The sequence below is a fragment of the Carassius gibelio genome, chromosome B12 (genome assembly GCF_023724105.1).
Source record: "Carassius gibelio isolate Cgi1373 ecotype wild population from Czech Republic chromosome B12, carGib1.2-hapl.c, whole genome shotgun sequence".
Lineage (NCBI taxonomy): Eukaryota > Metazoa > Chordata > Actinopteri > Cypriniformes > Cyprinidae > Carassius > Carassius gibelio.
In genome coordinates, this window is record NC_068407.1 from 2,047,173 (window position 1) to 2,059,618 (window position 12,446).

Consider the following 12,446-nt stretch of genomic DNA (forward strand, 5'->3'; position numbering starts at 1 on the left):
GTGCATTGCCTGCTGTGTTGTGTGTTCTCTCCGGTGTTATTGCGTTTTACATTCTCTTTGAAGCAGCTGTAGTTTTTTGCTTGTGGGTAACAGTGGGAGCTAATTGGTCCATAGCCGTTGCAGTTTAGAGGGTGAAGCTGATTATTTATGTGGTGCTTGTTAGATCTGTCAGGGTCAGAAGAAAGGCCTGGTGCTTTGTGGAAAGTGTGCCAAGCAAAACGATCAGGAAGCCGAGAAAAAAGGCTCATTAGCAGGATTGAAGTTTGTTTGCCTCTGTAATCAAGTGAATTAAGCTGTCTAAATGAAGTAAACGGGAATCACGTTCTCCAGCAGGAGTTATGGCAGCTGTGTTTATGAAATACAGTGGGTATGTTCACTTTTCTTTGAAATTCAAGTGTAAAAGCGTGCCATTTCTTAAAGCATATGAGCAGCTATCTGAAATGCGTCCTGTGTCCTGACGCTCAGGAGAGAGCAGATGGAAGATCCAGGACGTTGTTTGGGCATGCATTCATTTACTGGAACTCTCGGCTATTCTCAAACGCAGGAAAGTAAAGACAGACAGACTTCCTGTGAGGAAAACCAGAATCTCTCCAATACTCTCTCTTTCCTCCCCTCTCTCTCTCTCTCTCTCTCTCTCTCTCTCTCATATGATCCCATCGTTTGGCTTAATTTATGTAAAATGATGCAAATTTCTGTTTCTGCCGCAGCAGTTCCTTGCAGAGCTGTAAAGTATTGACAGGATTTACAAGCATTTTCAACAACATTTTACTTTAGTTTAAGGTTTTAAGCCATTAAACTAAAGCATTTTCTCTTTACAACCAAGTAAGTTATTGGGTTGCCACAATAGGTGAATAGATTACCCACAAGCCTCTGCTCTTGAGAAATTAGTTCTGTTAAAAGATTAATCCCGCATTCAATCGCATCCAAAGTAAAAGTTTTTGTTTACATAATATATTTATTATGTATACACACACACATGCATGTATATATTTCAGAAAAAATATGTTAAATATATTTATTTATAATATACATTTGATATTATATACATGTAAATATGTGTAAAATATATAGGTACTCTATATGTGTGCATTTATATACAAAAATAAATCTAAACTGTACACTCATGTAAACAAAAACTTTTTTTTGGATGCGATGAATTGTTTGACAGCACTAATTTATATATGTTTGAGCCAAGCATGGGGAATTTTTTTTAAAATTAATTGATGTTTTGGTTTTGATTATATATATAGGCTATTAGTATCACATACTTACAATGATAAACTGAAACTTATATACCTAACGTATGATATGATTATATAATAATAATAATAATAATAATAATAATAATAATAATCATCATCATCATCATTAATAATAATAATAATAATAATAATAATAATAATAATCATAATAATAATCATAATAATAATGTGGATATCATAAATCCAATATTTATTTTTCACTGTGTGATTATATTTTGTTTTATTTAAAATATTTACATGATTATTATAAATGATTTATTTATAGTAAATATTTGTACATAAATGATTTGAGTAAATTCAAGATTTATGAATTACTATTCATACCAATTTGCAAGTTTACAATGGTGTTATTTTAGTATTTTTTATATATGTATATATACATGTGTGTGTGTATATATATATATATATATATATATATATATATATATATATATATATATATATATATATATATTAGTATTTATTGCTTTTTTAAATTAACTTTTATTTTTATAATTTTAATTGTAGTTTTAATTCAGGTTTTAGTGATTTTGTCATGTGGTGTTTTCATCACCATCATTATTTTTTATTATTTAACCTGAACCACAAACAATAGTAATATGACAACTAGTAACTGTGAAATGACAGTGGAGGATGAAGCACAAGAACAGTGATGCACACATCTGTGATGCACACATCTGGTGGCTGTGTGGAAGAGCTTGAGGAAGTGGTTAGAGTTGTAATGGCTTGATGGAGGAGGGTGAGGACTGTGTGTTTGACAGGGTGTGGCAGCATCTCGGCCACATTTAACACGTGCTCGTCTCTGAAATACCTCTTACTCAGCTGTGCAGACACCACCTCACACATCTACCTGCTGCTCGCTTGTGTTTCTCCACGCGTCCCTCACACTGAGGCCTGCCGCGACACGCATGCTTCCCTGATGAACCTGAGGACACACACAGATTCTTGGAATATTTGAGTTGAATCATCGAGAGGTTAGTGGGTGACTATGTAAACTATGTAAATCTGTGTGCGGTTGTTTGTCTTTTGTACTGTTATGATGGGACGCTGCAACCTGAAGTCTGTCTGAAGTCTTTAATAATAACAGGAGCTTGGCTGTGAACGCATGTGGGATGTTTATCAGAGGCTAGGTTTATTGCCCAGAGGTTGCTTTTTTCATTGCTTTCTCTGTTGAATATAATACATACTAAATAACCATGAAGTATTGATTCATCTCAGTTGATTATTATCTGATTTTGCATGGAATTTGATGAATGAGAAACCTAAAGATTCAATATAATGTTCAAAATGTTTGAATAACTATTATAATATTTAATCAAAATTCTATGCAAATAAGACCATTTTCGAAATATATTTGGCATACAAGTTTAGATATATAAAATTAAAGTTTAGATCATTTCATTGTAAAAAAAAAAAGAAAAAAAAAAAGTCTGTGATCTTTGACTTGCACATTGATATTTTGCCATTGTTTTCTGAGACAGATGTTTGAGACGTTTCTGATCTCTTATTATCCTGTCTGGGAAATGCATGAGATTATAGTTGTCTTTTTCTTGATTTGCTATCCTTCATTATGAAGTCTCTCTTATGGCTGTGAAGACCAGCATTGTTTCCGAGTTGGACAGGAAGAGACGTGAGCGATTCTCTTGGGTTGTGTCTGATCATGATGGAATGGACAGGAAGGAGATCTGGATTGAATTTGAGCTGTCAGGGAAAGAGCCAATGATGTCATATCATTACCAGCTGCCCAGAAATATGAGGGGCAATAAGCATTTCCCAGCACATATCTTCACCCATTTACTGTTTTGTACTCCATTACCTTGTGCACCCCCCAGCTAAAAAAGCTTGAGTTAATTCACGGCTTTAACAGTTGAGCACAAACTAAAAATGTTTACAAATCACAAATCTTACAGCATGAAATTATTCATTTTAAGGTAGGTCTGCACAATTAATAGAATTTCTAATCGCAATAACAGTTACAGTTATGCCACAATTACATAATCGTTCAAAGCGGCAATTAATCATTCAAAGTCCACTTATGTTTTTCTGTTATTCCGATTAAGTTGAGTTTTTTTCTTTCTGCATGTTTACTTAAATGGGGTTTTCCATTATTTTAATTTTGGTATAACATTTAGTATAACGTGTTTTTAGCTCGTTTTATTATTATATAAAAATAGGGCATGCGGTTGCATCAAACAATGGTATAAACATCATTCAATGTAAATTGCAATAATTGCATAATTAATAATCGTAAACAGAATTTCAAGGGAATAATGGACAAGTATGATTTTTGTCATGATCGTGCAGCCCTATTTTAAAGAGTAATTTAAATAAATTATTTGTATTACAATTTTTTTTGTTAAGTTATTGAATTAAGTAATTATTCTCAATGATGAAAATAGTTATCCTGCTTATTATTTTTGGGGAAACAGAATGATATGTGATATTCCAATAAATGCAAAGTTCAAAAGAACAGCATTGATTTGAAATAGAAATCTTCTGTAACATTATAAATATATTCACTGTCACTTTTTACTGTTTTATTGCATCCTTGATTTAAAAAAAATAAAAATAAAACACACACATTTTGACTTTCCTTACAAATATGTCCTTGGTTTGCCCCAAACATTTGTTTAAATTCTATGGCAAGATTTGCTCCACGTTTGTACCATTGCATGGCATGCAACATCACCAATATCTTGATGAATCCAAGCATTATCTCAGGCCTGGGACATGTAACGTGTGTTTGTGAGTAGACAGAGTCTTAATGTTAAAATTAAGCCATGATGAAATCTCTCTCTGAAGCCAAAGACAGAGACAGAGCTGCAGGCTAGTTCACCTTTGAAATGTGATCACAGGATGATCTCACAGCTTTGAAGAAGCTTCTGCTTCATTCGTTTGTGTCTGGCTCTACATATTTGCCCCAGTTCCTCTGTGAGAAGTATTTGGACGAAGAACCATGTGTGTGTGTGTGTGTGTGTGTGTGTGTGTGTGTGTGCTTGTTCAGGGCGGAGTGCACTATGACATCTTCTCTCTGGTTATGTTTTTACATCCTGAGAACTGAAAGCCAATGTCACACACCCCTCCTAGTGAGAGTGTTGGCGCCCACCACAGTTCACACCAGCTCGTATGCACACACACACAGACAGACCATCAAGCTTCAAGTCTGTGTGAATATCCATGAGATTCCAGAGCAATAACACAATCTGGAGATGTTTAAACAGATTTTAAAGGAATGGTTTTGCTGCGAGTGAAAATTTGCATCATTTACTCGCCTACATATCATTCCTAAGCCATGTTGCTTTTTTTGTTTTTCAGTGGAACGCAAATGGATCTGTTTTGAAGAATGTCCAAATTCTTTTCCACATAGCAGACACAGGCCAGGGACCGTTGAACTCTTAAAAAAGCACCATAAGATTATAATTAAAGTAGTCTGCATGACTTACATAATAGCTTTGTTTGCAAAACAGATACAAATGTGTGTTTTGTTCACTGGAAGTTATGATGCCCACCACAGCGCTTCAATCTTCTGCGTGTTCAGATTTAGTGCTCCAGGCATGACACATTTTAACATTTTTCTTTGAGAACTGCATCAGTTATACAGATTTGGAATGAGATGAGGGTGTGCAAGTTGAATAAATGAATAGTTGGTTTTATAATCTGAATAAATGAGCCACACATGAAGCTTATGTAAAATTTGCTACTCAAGAAACATTTCTAATTATAATGTGTTGAGAGGAAGTTCAAAAGAACATAATAAACGTCTTAGCGCTCACTTTCCAAGTTGAAATCATCCTTGCTGAATAATAAGAAAAAGAAAATACTCACCCCAAAGCCTAAAACCTATTAACTGACATAAATATGAGTTTATGAGCATTTACCATAATAATTATTCTGGCACGAAGAGTCTTTAAAAATATATCTTCACTTTTACATTTACATCTCTTTTAAATCCACTAGAAAAGCTTTCTTTGAAGGTGATCCGTTTCGAGGCAGTGCTTTTGATTTGCTGCTGTCAGTAAATTCTGGATTAATCCGCTCGTGCTGATATTGTAAGAGAAATCACCCGCCCCCTGTGCCTCCAAGACATAAAGAGACAGTTCAGTTCTGCTAAACATAAAGATTTGATGTCTTATTATAAATCATTCACATGTGGAATATTTCTGTGCCATACTTTGATGCGATTTCATTGCACTTTAACATCTAGCCTCGTGCACTAATGCAGCATGTGCTGCTTAAATTAGAGCATTCTTTGTCTTTTTGCAGATTAGTCATGTACGTCAAGGTGGAGAGCCACAGACAACGAGATGTTCAAAGTAAAGGCAGCTCTCCTGAGCGGTTTAATCCCAGCCTTCTGGGACTGAAATGATGGATCAAGCTTTTCTGCCCTCAGAGGCAGCAGGTTAGATGCACCGCTGCGGCTCTATGTGTTATCGCATGAGCGCTGAGCTTCTAAAGCACTGTAGTTTTCAGAGCAATACAAAGTGGTTTTGTTCTAGAGCATTGAGGGATGCACTCAACAAGGTCTTCACAGAGACTCCCGTTTTTGCATCTGACTGCATGTTCTGAGTGTGTTCATTCAGATGTAGAAGGAGGGAGATCGAGAGCCGTGCATCCTAAATACTTGCAGATCAGCGCTGTTGCCCTGAGGCGCTTTTAATCTGATGCATTACACTGACTGTGTTCATATCTACTCTAATAACTCCTAGTTCAAAGAACAACTCTTCCAGTGTTTTGGCCTGTCAAAACCACTAAGAGTCAAAGGCCTCCTTACTGACCTCAAGGCGAGTAAAAGCGTCTCACTTTTAACTCCTTTTTGAAGTCAACATATATCAGAATCGACCATGTTGTTTTCTTTTCTAAATAAGTGTTTCTGGTCTGTTTGAGCATGGTTTTGTCCATGCATGTTTTCTCTAAAAAAGTAGTTTGACAAGTAATCCACACCACTCCAGTCCATCGATTAACATCTCGGGAAGACAAACGCGGTATCTTTGTAACTTCCAACAACTTGAGTCCTGTATCTATAAATCGTCTAATCTGAATCAGGAGAGAAATATGCACAGATCAAGCACCACTGCAAGCCAAAAGAGTCTGAAATGTTCTAAACAAAATATGTGGGTGGATTTTGATGTGAGAGACAACAGGGGACTGACTTTTGTTGTTGTTGTTGTTGTTGTTTTTTTTTTGCTGGAGTATAAAGTTAAACTGCTTTGATGAATTTCTTTCTTACAAACATGCAAGCTTTTCACTTTACAAGATGTTAACTGATGGACTGGAGTGGTGTGGATCACTTGTGGATTATTGTGATGTTTTTATCAGCTGTTTGGATTCTCATTCTGACGGCACCCATTCACTGCAGAGGATCATTTGGTGAGTAAGTGATTATAATGCTACATTTCTCCAAACAAACTCCTCTACAGTTCGGATGTCATGAGGGTGCATACACTTTCAACAGATTTCCATTTTTTTGTGATAACTAATGACAGAAAGAGAAACATTGTCAACACACGCTCATGGCATTTCTTAACTATTTTTTACATTTTGAAAACTTGGTTGCTAATTCATATGAATTCGTGCAATCCATTTGCACGTTTTTTGTGTAATATGCTTACGCCCCACTGACATAATGTTAAGGGGTGGATCTTCATGCAAAATACTTTTTCTAAAAATGATACATTTCCATATAGTTATGTTTTCTCATGAGCTCAGGTTGGATGTAACCCCCACTTTCAGTGGATAACTTGGCGATCTAATGGATAAATCTAGTCCTTCTCTTCATTTTGTTCTTGTTATATTCAGTTTTAAGTGGAAAATAATTGTTATGAAAGTGAAATGGGTTGTGCATGCAATTTTTCATGTTTACTTCATGCACTTATATTCAGTAATACTATACAGTATTATATATTACCACATTACTATATTCTCAATAGAATGTCTTGGTGTTCACAAATATAGACACACCTACAAGACCAATGTTCTAAGACATAATGGATTGGCACTGACCTGAACAGCTTGCTTTCTCTGTCTGTCTGTGAAGTCAAGCTGTGTGTGCAGTCTGGCTTGCAATTTCAGCCTTTAAATGCTCACTCATTTACATAGTTGTATGATATTAACTACTCTGTGTGTCTGTGTCCTCCCTGAAGTGCTGTTTGTCTTCTCTATTGTGCTACGTATTATCATAATGGTTTCAGGCTTAGAAAAACAACTTGTAAAACAGCAATTTGTTGAATTGGGCCGTTAAATTGTGATCAGAGCATTATGTTAATCAGTTTAGGTTGCGCAGAATAGTTTTGTAATTATTTTGGATGTAGTTATTGGCTTGTGTGTTTCTAGGTTCATGATACTGACATGATAACTGATTGTGCAGAGTGTATTCATGCCAATATGTTTGCCTGACAGGTGAAAAAATGGATGAAATATTTTTTCTAGACATATTTATAGTGATATCTAGTGACACACAGCATCTTAGAAATGGCCTTGAATCCACAAGACCTGCTTAGCTTTCTAACCATTTCCAAAACTCAGATGATTTACAGTGCCTTGAATAGCAGAAATCACCAGTGCACTTACATTTGGGTACTGATAAATAGCTTTTGTTTGCATTTATACCCTTAGAGATCAGGCTTCCTAAGAAGAGCCTCAAAAGAGGTCAAAATTTGTTGTGTATGTGTAAAATATATAGCATGATAACCAAAGACAATGAATGGTGCAATAAAGCACAAATCCCAAAGGCCCCAGGCTCAGTTCTTCTGATTATCTTAACACTTTTTATGCATGATGTTAGTCTCAGATAAGCGAATTGCTAAAACAAGCCCATCCTTCAGCTCCCCGTCCTGCAGGAGCCTCAGTGTGCCATGGGGAAATATAAGCATAATACTGATAATGTATTCAGTCTGTCTGTAGGCTGGGAGACGAGGTCCAGTCATCTGAAAGAATGCTTTTCAGTCTAAATGAACTAGCATTTGTTCTAGACGTCTTCACTAAGGCCCCTGTACACAAGCATAAATGGAAACACTACCATTTAGAAGTTTGGGCTGGGTAAGAGTTTTAGTGTTTTATAAAGAAGTCTCTTATGTGCACTAAGAATCAATTGTTTGAACAAATTCGTCCAAAGGAAAAGTCAGTCTTAAGTGTCACATGATCCTACAGAAATCATTCTAAAATGTTTTTTTTTTTTTTTTTTTCATTCTGGATTCTTTGATGAATAAAACATTCTTTATTTGAAATAAAAACCTTTTGTTCTGAATAAAAGTATTAATTTATTTTAAAACCTTACTGACCCCAATATGTAAATTTGCTTCCATATTTACATCTATGACTAACATAAAAAATTGACAGCAGTTACTGAAACTGTCGCTAGTAAGTTTCTGAGCGTTGGTAGCCAGCCGTATCCTTCTGTTGCTCTGCTGATATCTTTGCACATCTAACTTTAAACATTTGTACAGTAAACATGAGTAAACTGTAAATTTATGAGTTGAGGAATCTATGCGCTGAAGCATTTCTGATGGAAAGTTTGGATGATTAATAATCTATCACTAGTGATGATCTTCAGTAGCTGGATTTACATCGCCATATTCTTAAGCAACTTTTAGGGTATTACATTAAAAATGAATGGATGCAGAATACTTTTCTAAAATACACATTATTGCACCAGTTTCCCTTGAAGCGACGACTTTGTGTTCTCTAACACAGAAATGTTTATTTTTTTTTCTTCTAATTGCTACCACAATGCGTTCTAAGCCACTTTTTTCCCACTTCATGCATTCCTTGGGAATTGAACCCATGATGTCGGTGCTGCTAACACCACACTTTACTACTACATTTATTTATTTATTGCATTTGGCATACACTTTTATCCAAAACTTCTTACATTGTATTAAAGGTATGTATTTTATTAGTTCAGGCATTCCCTGGGAATTGAACCCATGACCTTGTCATCCTTATCAACATGCTATAGCTGTTTGAGCTGCATTTTTCAGATATTCTCATACCTGGTAAATGCAGTGAAATCAGCTTTATTAAACTAATTCCAGACTATCTGAAAGAGTTCAGTCGTTCCTGGAGAGAATCTGACTCAAGCGTGTTAAACATGATCCTGTTGAAGTTGAGTCTAGATTCAGTGTGGGTCTAGACACAAAACTGAGCTAGTCAGCAGTTTCATGTACCACCGCTGTCTGCCCCGACCACAGCTCTCAGGAGGGAGTGCAAGCTTTTAGGTCCATGAAACCACCACATTGTACAGATGTGGCTTAGCAGGGGGTCTTAGTCACATAGTCTTATGGGAAGAAGTTTATTATTGTCCTATTCCTGCTGTTTTCCTTGAGTCATTGTGTGGTTGTTCTGCTATCAATACAGGGGCTTTTCTGTTGTTTTTGGCAGGATCTGTTGTTAAACTTGACCCATGCCTGTCATATCCTGAAGCAAACTTCCTGGGAAAACTGTAGGGTGTGTTTCCTTGGGCCCACCGTTACTTTTAAAACGGCATGGTGCGTAATTCTCAGCTCACAATTAGCCAAACTAAATGAGCCCACACAAGCAGAGCTCTTGCTTGTTGTTCCTCGACTCAAGTGTTGAACTGGTTAAAGTGTTCATTTCAGCACAATCTTGTTCCCCAGCGATCCTCTGCGAGATGAAACGCCGGGACCCAGGGGTGCGGCTGGCAGATATTATTCCCATAGGATGAAGAGGAATTTTTAGACTGACTTTCATTTGCATGGGCGCAATACATCATTGTGTGTTGAAGACTCAGCCTAGGGTTTCAAGGTATAGGCCGACTAAGACACAAGTATAAACTTATTTCTGTCATTCTTATGGTCTTGGCTGCCATGGAAAGATGTGTTTTGAGTTTTTCACTGAGTTATCTAAGCTGAATTGAATTGAAACCTCATATCTGACAGAATAATTTAAATACCATCTGAATGAAGAGTAGGAATTAGTGCATAAATAAATAAAATGCAATTATAAAGACATTTCCCTGCTCCAAAAATTCAGGTTTTAATGGAACTTTTTTGAAATGTTGTAGACTTATGTATTAATTTCATAACATGTGAGTGTCACTTCTGTTTAGTTTGATGTATTGCACTTTTATAAAGGCTTTGTGCGGCTAAAACCAAAGTTGAATAAGTGACCAAACAACTAAAAACGGGCTGTTTTAATAACTAAAAAATGACTTTTTGCTTTCATGTTCTCACAAGACAAGACACGGTTGCTTGCTTTTGTTCAAACTTTGGTGATTCTGCTCCATTGTTGTTTTATCCGCAGCCATGCAGACAAGTTTGGTCAAGAAGTGGTTTATGAAGCAGGTATCATTCTGTTTTTTAAGCCCTTTTTGCGATCTTTCCTCTGTGCACCAGTGAGCCATACAAGTGTAAGATCAGCGATCCATTTAACTTTGCTCAGCCCCCTACATTATCACAAGTCAAAATTTTGTGCAGGAAGTTTCTAAAGTGTAATCGCTTTAGCAAGTTTCACAGAATCAGACAACGGCCTCTATAGATTTTTATCATGCCACACATCTTTTTGCGCTAAAAAGTGAGAAGAATCGTGACATTGAAGACTGGGGAAATGGCAGACGAAAATTCAGCTTTGCATCACAGGAATAAATTATATTTTAGAGTATATTAAAACAGAAGTCCATTATTTTAAATTGCTATAATATTTCACAATATTGCTGTTTTTTTTTTTTTTGCAAGTGTTTTATTAAATAAAGACAGCTTTGATGTGCATAAGAAGCTTCTTTAAAAACACATTAAGAATCCTTATCCCAAAGTTTTGAATAGTGTTTTTTTCATACAGTGTAGTGTATTATATAATAATAATAATAGTGTATATCTGACTGCGGTCCATTGCTATCACTTCCAAGTGTCCAACCTTATAATAAACGCATATAAAACATACCAAATGATCAGAGAGTATGTTGATTTGATGACTCCATGCGAAGCTTTTGGTCTGAATAATTGATCTGTCATTAGAAGGTGATGAACTGTACTTGAGTGGGCCTTTTAACACCTCAGCGAAAGCATTGACCTAATGATGCATTTCATCACCTTGTCTTTCCGTCTCCTGCACTGTGAAATCAAATTAGGTTTGAAGGTGACTTTTGACCTTGATTTGCATTATTTTTCATTACGTTTCCAATATTTCTGATCCAGGTTGTGATGGATTCTGCTTTTAAAATGTTAATTTAATGATGATGTGGGAATTTTTTTTTAATGTTAAATAAGTTTTCCTATCTTAACCCTCTGGAGTCGATTTACGCGTATATGCGGTAATTTCACTTGTTTATCTGAAAGTTCTGACTTTTTTTCACATTTCTTTGTTTATATTTTAAAATTCAGATTATTCAATTATTATTATTATTATTATTATTATTATTATTATTATTATTACAGCATGAAAAAAGTCAGAATTTTTAAATGAAAATTATATAAACCTCCCAGAGGCAAAAAGCTGGATTTGCGAGATGTAAATTCAGAATTTCTGAAATATATATACTCAGAATTTTATGTTCTTCCTCACAATTCTGTGACAAACTCAGAATTGTAAGAAAATGTATATATATATATATATATATATATATATATATATATATATATATATATATATATATATATATATATACTGTGTGTAATCTGATATCCCACATGCATATATATATATATATATATATATATATATATATATATATATATATATATATATAGTAAATTCAAAATGATTTGGAAAAAAATCGTAATAATTGCAAATTCAGAATTGCAAGATGTACAGGGAGTTGAGATTAATTATACTGTACATACAGTTTCTAAAGGAAAAAAATAATAATTGTGAAATGTAATCTCACAAATATATATATAAACTGCAATTCTGAGGGGAAGAAAATCAGAATCGCAAGAGACAAGCTCAGAACTATGAGATTTAAATATACAATTATGTATAGTTTGTAATAGGGCTGCACGATATTGGGAAAAAATGACATTGCGATATTTTATTTTCTGCGATATAGATCGCTCGTGTTGTTTGAAGACTATCTCTCTCTCTCTCTCTCCCTCTGTCTCTCTCACGTGCACGCTCTCTCTCGCGCGCTCTCTCTCTATCTCGCTCTCGCGCTCTCTCTCTCTCTCTTTCTGCCCTGTCAAAACTTTCACTCTATGATATTCAAGCTGTGCAATTAATCCGTGAATCACATTT

The 12,446-nt window shown here is 35.2% G+C and overlaps 1 protein-coding gene across 3 annotated transcripts in view; it reads left to right on the forward strand.

Annotated features, from left to right (window-relative positions):
• LOC127969093 (receptor-type tyrosine-protein phosphatase epsilon) overlaps positions 1–12,446 on the forward strand; it is a 66,418-nt gene that overhangs the window by 1,653 nt on the left and 52,319 nt on the right. Inside the window, exon 1 of one of the 3 annotated variants that reach the window (XM_052570769.1) lies at positions 2,075–2,236. The exons of the other annotated variants lie outside the window; for them this stretch is intronic. The gene's annotated coding sequence lies outside the window, so the exon portion shown is untranslated. Of the gene's footprint in view, positions 1–2,074; positions 2,237–12,446 lie in introns of those variants that run through there. 3 annotated transcript variants of the gene reach the window in all.